A 21,002-nucleotide genomic window follows, 5' to 3' on the forward strand; every position below is an offset into this window, starting at 1 on the left:
TGCACCTACTTTTATTGCTGCACGTAGCCCATTGTGTTATAACTTCTATATCTATGTGTCTTCCTCCAATACCCACTTCAGGAGTTACTTAATGTTAGGGCCAGATTCTATTTATAATTTTCTTCCCAGAACTTACTAATCTGAGGTATGTTAGGTGCTTGAAATTTTTTAAATGAATAATTGAATGCCAATAACGAACAACAAATTGTGTTCTGGGGTTTTCAAAGATATATTAATAGATGCTCCCAAAAGGAGCGATTCTGTAATTAAACAAGGTCAGGGAAGTTTGTACTAAATCCCACTCCTAGGGAGTCTAACACACACTTGCATCTAAAGAACTATAAGAAGTCCTTAATATAGAAAACTATTTAACTTTAATGTTTACATAAGGAAAGCTTTCTTCCCCTTTTCTTCTTTTAAAACACATATTAGTATTCCTCAAACATTTTTTCCTTATGTCTTACAATAGTTTGTATTTTAACTTATTAGGATCAGCAAAACAGATGTTAAAGAACCAGAGGGTATGGCACATCCTCTTTACCCAGGATGCTCCTCAATGGTAAGACACTTGTGCTAATTCCTTCAATATAGCTCTGACTCATCTTTTATTTATTTATTTTTAAATTTTATTTTATCATTTTTTTGGCTGAGTTGGGTCTTCGTTGCTGCTCGTGGGCTTTCTCTAGTTGTGGTGAGCGGGGGCTACCCTTCCTTGCAGTGCACGGGCTTCTCATTGCAGTGGCTTCCCTTGTTGCAGAGCACGGGCTCTAGGCATAAGGGCTTCAGTAGTTGTAGCATGCGGCTCAGTAGTTGTGGCTCGCAGGCTCAGTAGTTGTGGCGCACGGACTTAGTTACTCCGCGGCATGTGGGATCTTCCTGGACCAGGGCTCAAACCCGTGTCACCTGCACTGGCAGGCAGATTCTTAACCACTGAGCCACCAGGGAAGCCCTATAGCTCTGACTCTTCTTAGTGGAGAATAAATTTTGATCAATATAGTACTGCCATTCTATTGACACATACCTCAAAACTAACAAATTCTTATTGTTTTCTTTTTTTACAAAGCTATTAATTTCAAGAATTTAAACATATAAAATAGAAAAATTATTAGAGCCACATTGAAATCAGTATTTTACATATATTTTTGAAACTGCTCTTATAAAGATAATATAGTTACCTAAAAACCAAATGTGCCACCAGGCACTTATGCAGGTAGCTTGAATGATAGAAGCACTAATAGCTCCAAGACACAATCCCCACTTGAAGCTCAAAAATTTTACCACTTTACTCCCACAAAATATTGTCTAATAGTTTGGACAGAGTACATTTAAAACCAAGGACCCAAAACAAAACAACAGTCCTCCTCTGAATGACTTTTCTGCTATTCTTTCTTCAATGTGTGACAGGGAAGGAACCTCTACTTGCCAAACAGAAAGTTCTGACATATGGTGTGGCAGATAACATTACATAACAGTAAAGAACCCATCCTGGTAATCAGAACTCTTATTAAGAACAACAGGATAGCAAAGTGACTCATCAGCTTGTGTGCTCTTTCCCGATTCTAGTAATTTGGGACAAGTGTGGGGAAGTTACAAGTTGTTTATGTGCAGCCCAAAATGACAGGCAAGAGAAGTTACTAAGCAACATTAAATACTTCCATTTTTCTAATCTTTTAAAGCTGCCGCAAGCTGAATAGTCCTGTAACATAAAGGTAAAGGGAAAAGCAATGTGGGAGTCATGTTTTTGACTGAATGAAAATGTTTTGCTCAATAATTCTGAAATTCTGATTCACCATGAGTTCATCTGTCCTGGTTTTAAGGATTACTTCATGGGTATAATCCCCTTCTACTCACTGTCAACACCAGAAACCTGTTCTATAATGAATAAAAGCATGGTTGGCGGGAGTAGTTCCTATGAGTCTTGAAACCAGTCTCTCCTCCAGTAAAGAGGACCTTTGTTCTCTATTTCAGCTTTTTGTTTCTTTCATAGCGCTTACTACAACAACAACAACAACAAATCATGTTCTTGCTTCCTTGTTTAGTGTGTTTGCTTCTGTGTTTTTCTTTCACTGATGTGAGTTCAGTATTGTAGGAACTTGCCTGTTATTTCACTCTTCGTTCCCTGAGCCTGGCACCATCCATGACAATAACACTAGCCCATCCATGACTGAGGGATGAAACAGAATACAGTGTCATGGTGTTAGTAGTTCTGTTTCTTAAGGTGATGGTTTTTTTAATAACTATGCCTATTGAACCTTAAATTTCCCAGAAGTAGCTGAGGGTTGCTTGCAATCTCTAAAACACACACTAGGAGAGGCAGGCAATGAGAATTCTCCAGCTCTTATTTCTTTCCATTAAGGAATCAGCAAAGGGATTCCTTCGTCAAAAGCTCAGGAAGGGGCTTCCCTGGTGGCGCAGTGGTTGAGAGTCCGCCTTGCCGGTGCAGGGGACGTGGGTTCGTGCCCCGGTCTCGGAAGATCCCACGTGCCGCGGAGCGGCTGGGCCCGTGAGCCATGGCCGCTGAGCCTGCGCGTCCAGAGCCTGTGCTCCGCAGCGGGCGAGGCCACAACAGTGAGAGGCCCGTGTACCGCAAAAATTTTTAAAAAAAAAGCTCAGGAAGAACATTTTCTTACATACTCTGTCTCAGCAAAACAAGTTGCTGAATAAACTACAAACTCAACTTTTGTGCTTGAAGTCTATTTTCAGGGCAAGGATCCTGTAATGCTTTTCCACAGCACCTCTGTTTCTTCCTCCTTTCCAGTTCATATAATTCTAAAGGAGCTGACCTAGGTAGTAATGTGTCCTCACAGAAGAGGTCACATTTTCCCAGTCTGCTTGGGTACAAACAGCAGAGTAGTCAATATAGATGAAAACAGAAGATCATTTTGTACCTTAAATGAATGATAGCTGTGACCATATTTTAAGAAGAGGAAGAAAACTAAAACCATCATAAGAGGTTTTCATTTAAGAGGAGGGGAATTAAAATTTCTCAAGGTTGATTGTGTGCCAGCCACTCTCCTGGGGGGTATTTTCACGTGTTATCTAATTATTCTCTGTTAACTGTTATCATTCTTTTGTAATTCAATAAAACCCTTTTGGGCAAAAGAGTAAGTAAAGAAGACAGTATATAGAGGGTGGTTATTGTAACATTTAATAGATTTTATGAGTCATATTTTTATTAATATAAAACGAAAACGAAAACTACTTATAGATTTAGATTTCATTCAGAACATTTTCTCTGCTATTGATACTTCCTTCTTTACCTGAGGCAATATCCCAAATTAACAGGAAATCATAAATAGCTAATGGGACTTCCCTGGTGGCACGCTGGTTAAGAATCCACTTGCCAATGCAAGGGACACAGGTTCAATCCCTGGTCCAGGAAGATCCCACATGCTGTGGATCAACTAAGCCCGTGTGTCCCAACTACTGACCCTGAGCTCTAGAACCCGCGAGCCAAAACTACTGAGTCCACGCGCCACAACTACCAAAGCCCGCGTGCCTAGAGCCGATGCTCCGCAACAAAGAAAAGCCGCCTTAATGAGGAGCCCACGCACAGCAAGGAGTAGCCCCTGCTCACCGTAACTAGAGAAGGCCCACACGCAGCAACAAAGACCCAATGCAGCCATAAATAAATAAATAAATAAAATTTTAAGATAAATAAATAGCTAATACTTTTGCTTATTTATTATGTCCCTTCTGTTCTCAGCCCCTTACATGATTAAATCATGTAATTCTACGAAATGGGTATCATTTTCATTTCTCCCTGCTTTTCAAGGAGAAATCTAAAGCATAGAATTTAAGTAAAACTTGCTCAAGGTCATACAAGTAGTAAAGATTTCAGACCAGGCAATCTGAACACAAAAAATAAGTTTAACCCCTATATCACAGTGTCTAAGAACGGAATGATGAAATTCAAATGAGCATCTTTGCATATTGAGAAATTACACACGGAGTCAATTTCTCCACACCTTCATCATGAATCATCAAAACATGACACAAGCTGAGATTCTTTAAATGTAATTGTACTTACATTACAAAAGAAGGCCTAGCTACCTCACTGGGGTAACCTCATCCTGAGATTAGTCTGTTGATGGAATTTCAAAGAGATTTTAAATAGCTACCACACTTTTCATCCCATCTGTCCTTTTCCTGGTTATAATTTCATATTTCATAACTAATTCACGTGGATTAGAAAGAGACTAAAATAGAATTATTTGACCTAAGATGACACTTTTAATAAAAAATATTGTATTTTGGAAAACCTTACATGACGTCTATCCAGTTTGCATTGTTATAATACTTGAATACTTACTGAAAGAAATTTACAAAATCATTTATAAGTAAAACCCAAATTATCCCATAAACGGAAAAAGCTTCTTTTGGGGGAGGGGAAATGGGGATTGATTTTCCCACCATTTCTTCATTTTTCTCTAGTGGTAGTCAAGTTTCTAATGTCTGCTCATTGATGTGACTCAATATTTTTCAGCTATGACTGAATCAAACTCTCAGGATTTTTCCTCAATAGAAATAAGAGTTCAAGAAACAATTTATAAAAAGTACCATTTCACAACTTTACTGTTCCACAGAGCAAAACATCTTTAATGAATAATTTATGCTAATATTTGTTTTTCCCCCTTAAAGATACATTGGTACCAGAAATTAGATATCATCAAAAGTTTCAATATTATGATTTGGAAATAAGTATGCCATCTGTCATATTCTAAAACGTTATCTCCTATACTCTAGATATGCAATACCAGAAAGGGTGATAAATGTCTTTTGAGCAATTTTATACTAATTATGAGTTCAATGTATTAAAACATACTGTGTGGCTCAGACCTTGTAACTTGCATTTAAAAGACCATTCTCTAGTCTTTTGGGGGGTAAAGCCTGTGAAAGTGGAACTCCTTATTTCTTCAGAGAATTGAACTCGAGCTTTGAATTGTTTATAAAAGAAGTGTTGATTGAACTCTAATAATGTATTAGACACTATGCTCAGCACTGAAGTCCCAGAGATTTAAAAAAAAAGGATTTTGTTTCCTTCCTCAGTGTAGATAAGATTATTTCAACCTTCTGTGGCATATTCAATTTTAAAGTCAAGCACACACTTCAGAGGAACCACAGAGAAGGACAGTTAGGCCAGTGGTAGAATACAAATAGAATTCAAAAAGGTCATGATGCTAGAGCAGAAGCTTAAGGGATATAGATGCATCATCAGGTAAAACCTAACAGACTGAGAGCAGAGGGAAAGAAGTTAGAGACAGAGGTAGGTTTACACAGAAACTAGAGATGAACAAATAGCTTGCACCTTAGCTTATTTCCAAATCACATAACAAGCCAGTGATAAGAGTAGACTTGGAGCCTTGTGGTTAAAAGCATGGGCTCTAGGGTCAGACTGCCTGGTTCATGTCCCAGCTCAATTCTAATTTCTAACTGTGGGTGGTAAGTCCTTTAACCCTCTTATGCCTCAGTTTTCTCTCTTATAAAATGGAAATAATGATGATAATAGGATTATCACATAACAGTGTTTTCAAGATTATATGCCCAAGATGCTTATACAAGCAACTGGCATGTAGTAAGCACACAATAAAAGTTACTATCATTATTTTTAAACTATGAGGGCAAGAGAGCCAAAGCACCACATTCAAAAACCAACCCTTGAAACTAACGACTTCTAACCTCAACCTGTCACAAATGACAAGAGAAAAGAGAAAGAAGCTGGGCTGACAATGTGAATGTATTTGCAAAGCCCCATCACCATATAGATCTATGACAATAATAGCTCAGTAGCATCAACTTTCCTTATGGAGCATGTACATTTATACTTTGATTTTGAAGATGAGAGCTTTTGTGCTCCTTGATCTGTAGTGATTGGCATATTGCCAATATGAAATAACTGAGTCAAGGACACTGTTTCAAATTTACAATGCAATACAGACTCCCTGCTAAAAGGCAAATTCTTCATTTCCAACTGTTGACTCAGATAATACTTGAAGAAGAATTTCATCTGTTTAAATTTAGCATGCTGAGAAAGACCAATCTTAAAATATTGTTTGGCTTATGCCCATAACATTTTCATTTTATTCCTTGTTAGTATTTGTCTTCTGTGATAAGATGACAAATGACAGTATTCATGTTATTCTCCTTAACACTTCGAATTTAACCTAAATGAACTATTTTGTTTTTATCCTCACCAGTTAAAGATGGCCTTTCATTTCCTGGCAAATTTTCAGAAAGTGATTATGCAAGAACCAGTAATATTTCCAAGCACTGTTTTACCTCTTCAGTCATCATCTGGCCTTTCTCCCTACTTTCCTTTGAATCATCATTTTTCCTCTTAAACACACACATACACATACACACATACACACACACACACACACACACACACACAAAAAGGAGATTATCTGAAAGCAAGCTAATATAATTTTTATAATCAGACCTATGTAAGGAGATATTTTGAGTCTCTGCTTCATGTGTGTTTTTAAAAATCTCCACCCCACACATAGCCTGAAGAGGTTGTTTCCTAGAGTCCCTTGGAACAGAGAATCTGGACAAGTTCTCGTCCCAGCCTCCCGCCATGCGATCTCTTTATTTTACTCCCACAATAACGCCACCATCTTTCGTCCCAGCAAAGATGCCCCAGCTTCACTGCCAAGGTTCATGAAGCCAGAGCAGAACACTGAGATTGGAATTGCAAAGTATGCCACGTTTGGATCTAGAGTCAATTTAGGCTCCAATGTAGGTAGATCCAATCTTGGGTGTCAGTACAGCTGGGAGTTCTCTCCTGAGTGATATAATTTTTCAAGCACTCTCAACCCACACCATCCGCAAAACAATAGGCTCATTCCACTTGATCCATGGTAGAGTACCATCTTAATAAAACAATGTGGCAAAGTCACTAAGAGTTAGAGCTACTCACACTTGGGGGCTAATCCTAGCCCACCATTTACTAAATATGCTGTTTTAGGTAATTTGCTTGTTCCCTCTGGGGTTGAATTTCTTATAAATGGGAGAGCATGCCATCTCCCTCCGGTAGCTTTTATCCCATAAATGAGAAAACATATTTAAAGTGCTTAACCTTGGGAGGGGCAAGACAGGGGAAGATACAAACTACTACGTTTAAAATAAATAAAATACCAGGATGTAATATACAGCCCAGGGAGTATAGCCAGTATTTTATAACTTTAAATGGAATGCAATCTTAGGAATATTGAACCACTATGTTGTACACCTGAAACTAATATTGTAAATAAACTACATTTCAATTAAAAAACACAGTGCGTAACCTAGGGCCTGCCATTTGTGCACTCACAGTAACTAGGAACTAATCATGCGTTGTGTGGTGAGAAAATCATACATGCAAATAATCCAAGGAGTTATCAAGGAGTTGCAGTGGTAACCAGTCAATACCTAAGGGTGGGGACTTCCCTGGTGGCGCAGTGGTTAAGAATCTGCCTGCCAACACGGAGGACACAAGTTCGAGCCCTGGTTCGGGAAGATCCCACAGGCCGCGGAGCAACTAAGCCTATGCGCCACAACTACTGAGCCTGCGCTCTAGAGCCTGCAAGCCACAACTACTGAGCCCACATAGCCCAAATACTGAAGCCTGCACACCTAGAGCCCGTGCTCTGCAATGAAGAGTAGCCCCTGCTCGCTGCAACTAGAGAAAGCCTGTGCACAGCAACGAAGACCCAACGCGGCCATAAATAAATAAATAAATAAAATTCCTAAGGGTGAACAAGTGCATGGGATTCTTACTTGAGGTCATATTTTCGGTTGGTGTTTTACAAGAGAAATAAAATGCCATAGATAGGAGAAGGGCAATAGGAAGACGTTTCTTCAGTATCTTATCTAGAGCTTCCTCCAGACAGATGCTTCTAAGCTAAAGGTATTACACTTAAGAGAATAATGCAAGAATATCAAGCATACATAAGTACAGTTCTATTCCAGTTCTGTTCCTGTAGCCAGGAAAATAAGCATCCAGGAAATGATATTCTTAAAATGTCATTTCAAGCTTATGTATCAACATCACAGTCATGATTAGTAGGCAGAATTAGACTGAGGGACCAGCTGATCTTTGTCTGGCTTGTCTGGCCACAAGTCTTCCTTCTTTCAAGTGTGCAAGGAAAAGCATGAGTCACAGGATACTCGTCTAGTTCAGACACTGTTCCAGCAAAACTTACCCATGTTTTAAACTTTAAAATAATTACTTATTTCAAAACTGGTTTTGGAACTCTTCTCCTCAGATAACATGAGGTTTGTTTACCAGCAGGACAACCAAAATATGAGGAAAAGGTATTCCCGAAACTCAATGCCACCTACCTAAGTTTCTATCTTTAAAGAAATTCTGACAAACTCCTATTCAACCTAAATTCTTATCAATTCCAATCAGGCTCTCAGCCTGATTTTTCTTCTCTTTAGCTAAATTCTTAAGGTTCAGGTAATGATTTATTCTAGAGTAGCAGGGAACTGCTTGCAAACTCACTCCAAACATGTTATTTTAGTCTTTGTATAGATGTTTCCTTTTCTTTTCTGTTTTTTTTTTGTTTTTTTTTTTTTTTTTTTTTTTGCTAAAAATTTTAACCACCATCATGCATGCACTATCATAACAAATATATCCCCTGGATTATATTTAACTTGATGATTTACTAACTCATACGTACAGTTTTTTGCACCAAGAAATTATGCATGTGTGGAATGGGTTGCCTCTAAAAAGTTGGGTATTTCAATAAATAACATAAATACATCTGGAGATCCCCAAGATGAGTAGGCAAGATAATTCATATTATATTCAGAATATGTTTTTAATAAAATAATCAAGATTAGGTGGGTTAGAAAAAGATTAACACAACTGAAAACTGAAATAGTTGGAGGAGATTGACCTTTAGTTTCCTCTTTTCTAATTATGGAGAATTTCAGATTACTTTGTCTTTCACAATAGTTGTTTCCTAAGTTTTGACACCCTTTTAACCTATAGAATTTATGGAAGTATATGAAAGTGTTCAGCTTAAGATCCTGGATTCTCTTTTAGATAACCTCTGTTTTTCCATTAATATTTCTTGGAGAAAACTATAGTAATATAGTATTTTCTTCAGTGATCCTGTGGCTAAGTCTAGTATTTGTGTGACATATTCTTTCTGCTTTAGAGATTCCCGTTTTGTTCTCCATTATAAAAATCTAGTCAGTGTAAAAGAGGACCTGGTTAGAATTACCCCAACGTTTTTAGATTATTTCTAGTTTCCTTTCTGAAAAAGACCTTTAGTATTCTGCCTGCATTCACATTCATTTGGTCATTTGCTTTACAATGGGCTGGCCTTTGCTGACCTGTTTTTACCTCCTTTTAAAAGTTGGTTATCTGCAATTTGAGCCACCACTAGAAGTCATTTTTTTAAAAAGTTTTTTAAGCCTCACTTTTTGCCAGTGAACACCATGCAGCTTGTTTGTAAGTATAAAGCCATCTATGTAAAAAACCACCACTTAGAAATCACAAGGAAGGCACCGTTTAGCAAGTGGAGGAGATTATTGCAGTAGTAAGAAACTGGGGGAATCCTGCACCCACTAAAGAGTACTTGAATGTTTATCATAATAACATCAGTGTCGCCTCGACTGTTGCCTAGCAATCATCTAAAGACCTACTTCACATTTTATTTTAATTTAATGAAGTAAATCAAAGACTTCTGTTTTGTTTGATTGCTTCTTTACAGGTTAGGAATAAGTCTGGAATGAAACTTAATTAACTGGGAATTTAAAGATCTAAGCCAGCCTGTTTACAAATTTTCTGTTAAAAATGCAAGCTGCTCTCCGTTAGTAACTTTCAGAAGCCCACTCTAGTAATTAAATCTAGGATGCGTGTACCAGTTTTGTTGCCGAAAATCACCACGAACGGGGTGCTTCTTGCAGACCTAACCAACAAGCGGTATCCGTCTGCAAATAACTGAGAGTAACTCGGCTATACCATAACTAGGACAGGAGTCAAGGAGACCAACCGATTTAATATCTCATGGAGAATTCAAAGCTCTGCTTTTCTAACTTTCCTCACCATTTCTTGTCAGCTTCCCTTCCCCCACACTACATACCCAGAAGCCACTCAAATTGCCAACCGTGTCGAGTTGAACTTACTGCAGTGTGATGCAGGCGAAGGCTGGGCACATCTCTGAAGCCAGAGCAACTGTTTTTCTGGAGAGGAACTGGGACTAGCCAGCTAGCAAGATCCTTTCCAATTCACACGCTCCGCTCAGTCAGGAGTCCCCCTCACAGCTCGGCTTCCCCAAAGGAGTGGAGCTTCAAGAACTCTGCTCACAGCACCTCCTCCTCCCTACTTCCACCCCCTTCCAGAACACACAGCCCATTCTAACTAGTGTCTGAGAGATGGAAATCGATTTCCAGTCAACCACAAGGGCTGCCTGCAGTCCCCCGGTTCCTGACAATTTGCAACTCAAAAACAGCGGAGGCTGAAAGATGTAGGTTTCCGGAGCCTGAAAGTCATCTTTGGCAGTCCCCTTCCCCACCCCTCACTCCTCCCACTTGCCCCTCCTCTATCGCGGCCACCTCCAGTCTCCCACTCAAGCTAGGTATCAAGAACGATTATTTTGTTATCCAAACCAACAAGCATCAGGAGGAATTTGTCAGAGATGAAATACCTGTTGTCCATGACTAATGCTCTTCTCTCCTGTCTTGAGTCCTTGATTTATATCAAGATGCGCTGATATTGGAAATCTGTGCGTGTGTGTGTGTGTGTGTGTGTGTGTGTGTGTGTGTGTGTGTGTGTGTGTGTGTCGACGAGGCGATCCGCCACGCAGTGGCTGCAAGCAACAGCCCTGCCTATCTCTGGCTGCCGCTTCTACAGCTGCTATTGCTACTATTGCTGTTGGAACTCAGGGGAAATGAGACAGGGAGACAGGGCTTTACAGCTATTTAACTGCTGGACCAGTTATAAGACATGGGAGGAGACTGTGCAGGTGTGACTGGCTGTTGCTGAAACATTGAGCTTGATTCACAGCAATTACTACCATTCAGGATACAATTCCCCTCCAACAGGAAACCTGATACCTGTCTCCCCTCTCCCTTCTACTAACTATAGTCCTTGATGGGTCATTTTTCATCAAACACCTGCCTAACCCACTTCTAGCAACTGTAGAAGCTGCACACTCTATTTCTATATTAGAACTTGGGAACCTGGGAACAGGTGATTGGGGGATGCATGAGGAGGAAGAAGGAAAGTATGGGGGAGAGTAAGTGAATATTAAAAGAGTTGTATGTATGTCTAACCAATTAGGGCGCAGATAAAAATGAAAATTTTGAGCTCTGTGTGTAAAATAATGTATTGGGGTAACAAAAAGGTAAGCCAGTAAATAACCATGCCTGTTTTACAAAATGTGTGCAAAGCCAGCTAGTTATTCAGGAACGTGTTTAACAGCTTAACTGCAGAGTATCTTGATATACACATGCCTTGGTGGCTCTCAGCTCCCCTGTGTTACATCTAGTGTGATTTCCATGCGTTAATATCGCCGTCAGCTACAAATTCAGGTGAAACCTACTGGTTACCACTGCCTATGAACACTCCCTTTCTTCTTATTGGTTGCTCATTCTGTGCCCCGTTATATCTCCAGATTATTCTCACATAAAGTGATATTCCGAACTTACAAATTAAAGAGGTTCTCCAAACCCCCAGAGACAAGAATACTTCTTAATGACTAACGTCATTTGCTGTAACAACAGTTTGTCTTCATGTTCTTGTATCTGTAATAGATCGGGAGACTATGAACAATCCCTCCTAAATAAACACACACACACACAGACACACAGACACACACACACACACATACACACACCCCACTTAATTGAACAGTACTATTAATCCACTTTCAGCATTCAATTTTCTGAGCTAAAAGTAAACTTAATTCCTTTTGATTTTATTAGTAATGAACACCTTTAAGTATTTCTGCCTTGCCCTGAGCAATTTTCGTATTTGCCATACATTCTCCCAGTTGTTAGGAATTGTATAGTCAGGATTAAACTGAACAGATGTTAATGCAGAAAAAAGAAAGACCCTGGAAATAGAGAACCCAGAAGAACGAAAGGAACCCAAAAGGATTAGACAATACATCTTTTCCTGATCTGTGTACCTTAGAAAATCACTGCCTTTAGCTAAACAAAGGCCAGTTAATGTGCAAAGCATTTCTCAATTATCCAATAAATATCAATTGACCGAAACCAACCTATTTACAATTGTAACAGAAAAATGTTTTCTTTTAAAAATCAAATTGAGAGTATCCAGAACTTTTTAAATGTCAAAATCCTAATGAAAAATGATGTCAAATAGCCACATATTTTTGCCTCAATTTTTGTCTATTACGTAAGTATTATATAACATACAATCGATATTAAAAATATGAAGAGTAACCTCACATTTTCATACTTATATATAACGGAATGTAAGAAAGTAGGCAAAAGTAGTGCACACCATTTAGAGATACATTTGACACAGAGGCTAACTTTATCCATAGGTGATGGGATGTGAAGGTTATCCTGCCCTTCAAATTCCATAGTTTAGTATTTTGGGGTTTTGGGGGGCTTTACTTTTACTCTTATTTTAAAATTCAAATATATTTAGGAAGAACAGTTACAATTCAAACATTCTTGAGAGAGAGAATTTGTTAGTTATCTTTATTACAGACAAGCAGGAAACTAAACATCCAGGCTAGGTAGAGAAGGAAAAACCAGGAAGTACTGAAATAATTGGTCATGAGCATTTCACACCAATTTGGCTGGTTTTTAAAACACTGTTTACAACATTACTGAGATTTAAAGAAGAAACAGCTTTCTTAACAAAACTATCACACAGTCCCTGAGGTTTGGTAATGGAAGAAGAAAATCTTCAGCTGGGGGTTAATGGCTGACCCTTAATCTCTGACTCCTGCCATTCAGGATTTTCCATTTTGTAGGAAAATTTATAAATCACTGCTTTATAACCCCATTCCCATTTCTCTAAGGTGCCTAAATTTTCAGAAACTTCATAAGGATCATTGTATAATTAATCTAAAAAAAATAGTGATAGAAAAATGAACGTGCTCTATAAATTCCCATTAGTCAACAAAATCCACAATTTATGGGAATATAGAAAGAAATAATTTCTTAATTTTCAACTTAATCTCTTTTATCATAGAAACATGTATTCCCAAACTAAATTCCATAATTTAATAATACTCAATCACTGAAGAAAAGCCAAAGGTCGGTAAACCTATAATGGCAGAAGCACTGTTTGTTTAGTTCACTCATGTATCTCTGGAATCCATCAAAGTGCTTAGAATATGATGTGTGCAGAGCAAATAGTTTTTTAATAAATGAGAGAATGGGTAAATGAATTAACCTATGAATGCAGGGCACTGGGAAGATAAGTGAACTGGGAATAAAGATGTTTAAATTCTCCCAGCCTCTACTCTGCTGGTAAGTAACTGTGGCACTTTAGGCAAGTGACTCACTTCTTGTGGTCTCAAAGCATCTTTTCAGGCGTATCACTCACAGACTTCACAACACTGTGTAATAAAGGTCTGCCCCCAGTATTCCTCCAAATTTTTTTTTCTACTATACAAGTTCAATCAATAAAATTCTCTAGAATCTCATTTCCTGAGCATTTTACAAACGGTAACATTAGGACACATAAAGTCTCTAAGAAAAATATGGTTTTCCCCCACTTTCGGCTCTCAAATCTGCAACTAGTCTATTGAGTACCAGACCAGATACTTAAAGAAAATAGAATATTACACATTTAAGTGTGTGCGTGTGTGTGTGTGTGTGTGTGTTTCTAAAATAATAGTCCTGAATCAGCAATTGCAAGCAAGGCCTTTGTTGACCTTTTACAAATGGAAATAAGCTAACAAACAAACAAAGAATTATGAGAAAAAGAGCTTAAATAACGAAATTTCATAGATTACTTACAGTAAATATAAATCCATATTCAATCACAGACTTTCATGTAAACTGATGTTTAAAAACACCTTATGTTAATTTTATTCAACAAACATTTACTGAGCATCAATTTAGTGCAAAGCATTGGAAAGAGAAACACAGTCCAGTCACAGCAACTGCTTTTAAAGGACATATGGCCCTATAAAGAAATGTATTCCTACTTTGTAATTAAATTTTTTGATTTAAGTATATTATGTTTCAGAAAAATAAAATAGCTCAAATTTATATCAAACATGATTTAAACCCTAGCCAAAGTTGACTTAAATGATGAAAGGAGAGCTACTTCTTAAATTGAGCAGATTGTCACATGGGAAATTTTCCACTGGTTTCCAATCGATGACTCAGTAGATGTAGGCTGGGAGGTTGGGGAAGATCCAGAAAAGATAAAATCTTACTGAACTACCTTTAAAAAATAATAATCATAACATGTTGGAAATGGAGAGGTCCTTTGACCTCATCTAGTCCAATTCTCATATTTTATAGGATAGGAAACTAACATCTTAGTTCATCATGGTTTATTGCTGTGAAGGCCATTTACCAGTTTCTCCACTGGTGAGGAATAGCAGAGTATTAGACATTTAAAGCTCTGGCACAAAAAATCATTCTTTGATTCTCAGGTATGTCAATGACTAGTTGCATGGTCTTGGGAAAATTACTTTTCTACACTTCAGTTTTCTCATCTGTTAAATGAGGATAATTTTTTTCAGCTTCATTGAGGTATAATTAACAAATCTGGAATATATTTAAAGTGTACAGTGTGATGATTTGAGGTACACATACATTATGGAAGGATTCCGAGTATCAACTTAATTAACACATCCATCACTTCACATATTTGATTTTTTGTGTGTGTGTGAAAACACTTAACACTTCTAAACTCTTAGTAAATTTCAATTATACAATACAGTCCTATTGACTGTATCACCATCTTATACGTTAGATCCTCACAATTTACTCATTTTAAAACTGAAAGTTTGTAACATTTTACCAGCCTTTCCCTGTTTCCCCCACCCCAAGCCCATGGTAACAATCATTCTGCTGTTAATAGTGCAACTATTATTTTTTATTCCATATATAATATAAGTAAAATCATGCAGCATTTATTTTTCTCTGTCTGGCTTATTTCACTTAGCACAAGGCCCTCTACGATCACTCATGTTGTTGCAAATCACAGAATTTCCTTCCTTTTAAGGCTGAATTATATATATATATATATATATATATATATATATATATATATATATATATATATATATATATATCATACATCTATCCCCTGGGTAAGTGCTGAGTGGTGGAGGCCACAAAAAGGAGAAAGCTCCTGTTGGATTAACACTGCTGGCAGGTCATGGGTGGGACTCACAGTGACCTCACTGCTGACTCTTGCAATGGTCCCAGTTAGTGCTGCTGACTGGAGTGAGAGCCACCCCCTGGTTCCTGCAGAGTACCCATCAAAGCACACAGGATAGGAAGTCTAGGATGAGAAGTGCAACTCAGAATGAAGGCCAAGGAGAAGCAGAAGCTCTGCAGCAGCCAGAAAAGGTCCACATGCTGAGGTGGAGGCACATCCTGTTATGTGTGGGTATATATATATATATAATTTTCTTTATCTATTCATTGGTCCATGGCACTTAGGTCATTTCCATACCTTGGCTACTGTGAATAATGCTGTCATGAACAGGGGAGTAGAGATACTTCTTCAAGATCATGATTTCTTTTCCTTTGGATATATATACAGAGAAGTAAGAATGTCAGATCATATAGTAGCTCTATTTTTAATTTTTTGAGGAACCTCTATACTGTTTTCTATAGTGGCTATACCAATTTACATTCCCACCCACAATTCACAAGAGTCCTCTTTTTTCACATCCTTTCCAGCATTTACCTTTTTTCTTTTTGATAACAGACATCCTAACAGGTGTAAGGTGACATACCATTGTGGCTTTGATTTGCATTTCCTTAATGATTACTGATTGTTGAGCATCTTTTAAGGTTTGTCAATTCTGTTGATCTGTTCTCTATTATCTTTTAGTCCCTATTTCATTTATTTCTGCTCTGATCTTTGTTATTTCCTTCCTTCTACTAATGGGATTAGTTTGTTCTTCTTTTTCTAGTTCCTTGAGATGTAAAGTTAGGTTGTTTATTTCAGATCTTTCTTTTTTCTTAATGTAGGCATTTATCACTATCAAATTCCCTCTTACATATTATTCTGCTGCATCTCATAAGTTTGGTATGTTATGTTTCCATTTTCATTTGTCTCAAGTTGTTTTTGATTTTTCCTCTGATTTCTTTTTGATCCATTGGTTGTTAAGGAGTATGTTGTTTAATCTCTACATATCTGTGAACTTTCACTTTTTCTTCTTGTAATTGATTTCTAGTTTTATACCATGGGTGGTTGAAAAAAATGCCTGATACGATTTCGATCCTCTTAAATTTATTAAGACTTGTTTTGTGGCCTAACATATGATCTATCGCGGAAAATGTTCCATGGGCATTGTGAAGGATGTGTATTCTGCTAGTGTTGGAATGAATGTTCCATGTATGCTTGTTAGATCTATAGTGTAATTTAAGTCTACCATTTCCTTACTGATTTTCTCTCTGGATAAGCAAACCATTATTGAAAGTGGGGTACTGAAGTCCCCCATTATTATTGTATTGCTGTCTATATCTCTCTCCAGATCTGTTAATATTTGCTTTATACATTTAGGAACTCTGACATTTGGGTGCATAAATATTTATAATTGTCATATAATCTTGATGAATTGGCCTTTTTATCATTATATAATTGCCTTCTTTGTCTCTTGTTGCCATCTTGGCTTAAAGTCTATTTTGTTTGATATAAATATAACTACCTCTGCTTTCTTTGGCTTATCTGCATGAACTCTCTATTGGGTAAATCACTTATCTCTGTTTCACTAAGATCGGTTTCTAAAGATTTATCTTGTTCTTTTGTTTGGAACATATTCCCTTATTTCTTCATTTTCCTTGCCTCTCCAAGTTGGTTTCTGAACATTAGATAAGACAGCCACCTCTCGTAGTCTTGACAGACTGCTCTCTTGTATGAGATGAAGCTTGTCAATCAGTCCGATCCAAGCTCCGGGTTGTCTCTCAATCCTTTGTGATTGTCCAAGCTGCAGTCTTGGTTCTTAGTGGTTCCCAGTATTTGAGAGTGTTCCAAGACGTGTCAGTGCCCCAAGGGGGATGACTGCAGTCAGCACCTAGAGGAAGGGTAATTAGAAGCCAGATCCTCAGATAGCAGCTGGGAAAGTATGCAGTTAAGCCTCTCACAGGGGAAAACTGGCAGATGGGCATTTTTGCCTGCTTCTTCTGTGCCAAGTATGGGTGTATAACCATGGTATGCAGGTGGGGTGCTCCTGCTCCCATTTAAAACTGCTTCTTTCCATTTATTTTCAACACAAATAAATGGAAAGATAGCCTGTGCTCATGGAGTCAAAGAATTAATGTTGTTAAAATGACCATACTACCCAAAGCAATCTACTGATTAAATATAATCCCTATCAAAATCCCAATGGCATTTTTCACAGAAATAGAACAAACAATCCTAAAATTAATATGAAATCACAAAACACTTCAAATAGCCTAAGCAATCCTGAGAAAGAAGAAGAAAGCTGGCACTGCACTTCCTAAATTCAAACTTTATTATGAAACTATATTAATCAAAATAGTAAGGTATTGTCATAAAAACAAACACATAGATAACTGGAACAGAATAGAGAGCCTAGAAATAAATCCATGCATATATATAGTCAGTTAATTTGCAACAAAAGAGCCAAGAATATACAATGTGGAAAGGATAATCTCTTCAATAAATGGGGTTTGGAAAACTTAACAACTACATGCAAAAGAATGAAACTGGACTCCTTTCTTATACCATACACAAAGAATAACTCAAAATGGAGACTTGAATGTAAGAACTGAAACCATAAAACTTCTAGAAGAAAACATAGGGGGTAAGCTCCTTGACATGGTTTCTGGCAAAGATTTTTTGCATGTAATACCAAAAGCGTGGGCAACAAAAGCAAAAATAAAAAAGTGGACTACATCAAACTAAAAGCTTCTGCACAGCAAAGAAAACCATCAACAAAATGCAAAGGCAACCTATGGAATGGGAGAGTACATTTGCAGACCACATATCCAAAAGGGGTTATTATGCAAAATATAAAAGATACTTACATAACTCAATAACCAAAAAATAATAACTCAATTACAAAATGGGAAAAGAATGTGAATAGACATTTTCCGAAGAAGACATACAAATGTTAACAGATACGTGAAAAAGTGCTCAACATCACCAGTCATTAGGGATGTGCAAATTAAAGCTACAGTGATGTATTATCTCACACCTGTTAGGATGTCTATCATCAAAAAGACAAGAGATAACAAGTGTTCATGAGGATATGGACAAAAGGGTACCCTTGAGCATTGTGGATGGGAATATAAATTGGTGAAGCCAGTATGGAGAACAGTATGGAAGTTCCTCAAAAAATTAAATATAGAACTACCATATGACCCAGAATTCCCACTACTGCATATAGATCCAAAAAATGAGAAGACGATCTCTAAGAGACATCTGCAGCCCCTGTTCATGGCATCATCATTCACAATAGCCAAGATATGGAAACAACCTGAGTCCATCAAAGAATGAATGGAGGGCTTCCCTGGTGGAGCAGTGGTTGAGAGTCCGCCTGCCGATGCAGGGGACATGGGTTCGTGCCCTGGTCTGGGAGGATCCCCACATGCCGCGGAGCGGCTGGGCCTGTTAGCCATGGCCGCTGAGCCTGCGCGTCTGGAGCCTGCGCTCTGCAACGGGAGAGGCCACAGCAGTGAGAGGCCCGCGTACCACACACACAAAAAAGAATGAATGCATAAGGATTCAATGTGTATGTATCTATCATGCATACATACACACACACACAGTGGAATCTCATTCATTGATGAGAAAGAAGAAAATACTGCCATTTCCAACAACATGGATGCACCTTGATGGCATTATGCTAAGTGAAATAAGTAAGACAAAAGAAGACAAATACTGCATGGTATCATTTACATGTGGAATCTTTTTCAAAAAGTCAAACTTATAGAAACAGAGAATAGAAAAGTGGTTGTCTGGGACGGCGGAGTAAGGTGAGGGAAATAGAGAAAAGTTGGTAAAAGAGTACAAACTTTCAGCTGTAAGATGAACAAGGTCTGAGGAGCTAATGTAAAACATGGTGACTACAGTTGATAACACTGTATTGTGGAATTGAAATTTGCTAAGAGAACAGAACTCAAATGTTTTCAGTAAGTTGAATGAATGAGTGACTGACTGAATGAATGAATAAAAATTGAGGTGATGAATGTGTTAATTAACTAGATGGGAATCCTTTCATTTATATACACATATCAAATCACCACAATATACAATTTAAATATGTTATAATTTTACATGTCAATTATATATCAATAAGGCTGAAATTTAAAACAAAATTTAAATAAAAGCTATGAACTTATATACAAAACAGAAACAGACCCACAGACATAAACAACAACCTTATGGTTACCAAAGGGGAAAGGGAGGGGAAGGGATAAATTGGGAGTTTGAGGTTAACATATACACACTATTATATATAAAACAAATAACCATCAAGGGCCTACTGTACAGCACAGAGAACTACACTATACTCAATATTTTGTAATAACTTAGAAGGGAAAAGCATATTAAAAAGTGTGTGTGTATATATATATATATATATATATATATATATAATCATTTTCCTGTACACCTGAAACTAACACAGCATTGTAAATCAACTATACTTCAATTTTTAAAAAAAGCAAAAAACAAACAGAACAACAACAACAACAAAACTACTCTGTTTGCTATAGTCCTGTTGGAGTTGTGAATGCAAGCCCCATTGGCTCTCAGGGCCAGGTGATCTGACGGTCACGTCCCTCAGGTGCCTGTCATAAAAGTTGGCACCCAGGGTATGTGTACAAGCTACTTCAAGAAAGATGTGAGTGATCTGGTTTTATATAGTTGTAGTGCACTAGAGGGAAAACGCAGCAGAAGTGCCCACTGGCTCCCTCTGGCAACGTGAAGGATCACAGCCAGCCCCTACAAGCACGCAAATCAGAAGCAGGATGCTCAGGCAGTATCAAGTAAAGTACACAATAAAATACCTTCCAAGAAAAGACTGATAAATGGGTATTTTTGCCTGCTCCCTCTGTGCTGAGCCCTGGGGTGATAGTGTGGCTAGTGCCTGAGTGCCTGTTAAGAACTGCTTCTTTGTTTTCTATAGCCCTGCTGCTCTAATGGATGCAAGCCCCTTTGGCGTTCAGATCCCTTGAGTGGAAGCCTTAAAAGTTGGGGCACAAGTTGTGTGTTTCAAACCATTCACTCCTCAGGGAGAAGCTGAGAGTTAAGGGTTCCTTCCCAATTTCACAGCCCTGTGCTATGAGTGGGGTTTATGGGGAAAGTACGTCTCAACCTTTTCTACCCATTTTGATGTGGGTATTTTCTCATTCACCTGATTTGGAGGAGTCACTCAGCTAGTTTCTGGATTCCTCTCAGCTCTGTATATGTAGCTGTACAATTGGTATAGCCATGAGAGGAAAGAAGTTCAGGAGCCTCCTATGTTGCCATCTTGATCCCTCCCAAAATGAGAGAAAAATAGCACCTACGCCATAAAGTGGTTTAGAGAATCAAAGAATTTGGCACATGTAAAGTGCAGAGCACACTGCCTAGCAGAATTCTACATGTGCCTACGCACATGCATTCCTGTGCATGCATACACACACACACATTCATGTGCACACACATTCTCACACACGCGGACTATCAGTTTTGTGATTATTACGTCTCTTCATTGGAGTCATAATTTATGAGGTTAATGTTTAAGCAAAGGACTTGCCAGTTATTTAATTTTTTTAAACGAATAACAATGGTGGACTCTGCATGATTCACTTAGAGGCAGCAAGCACATTGCTGACCTAAGGAATTCTCCTTTTTAAAATCGTCTACTTCAAAGAAG

General features: G+C 37.9%; 1 protein-coding gene across 10 annotated transcripts in view; it reads right to left on the reverse strand.

The window, feature by feature from the left end:
* DGKB (diacylglycerol kinase beta) overlaps positions 1–21,002 on the reverse strand; it is a 796,780-nt gene that overhangs the window by 698,239 nt on the left and 77,539 nt on the right. For 3 of the 10 annotated variants that reach the window (XM_067042592.1, XM_067042587.1, XM_067042595.1), the window contains exon 1: positions 10,644–10,893. The exons of 2 other annotated variants lie outside the window; for them this stretch is intronic. The gene's annotated coding sequence lies outside the window, so the exon portion shown is untranslated. Of the gene's footprint in view, positions 1–10,122; positions 10,434–10,643; positions 10,920–21,002 lie in introns of those variants that run through there. 5 more of the 10 variants (XM_067042589.1, XM_067042593.1, XM_067042588.1 and 2 more) reach the window with 4 other exon arrangements.

This window comes from Kogia breviceps, chromosome 9 (genome assembly GCF_026419965.1).
Source record: "Kogia breviceps isolate mKogBre1 chromosome 9, mKogBre1 haplotype 1, whole genome shotgun sequence".
Taxonomy (NCBI): Eukaryota; Metazoa; Chordata; class Mammalia; order Artiodactyla; family Physeteridae; genus Kogia; species Kogia breviceps.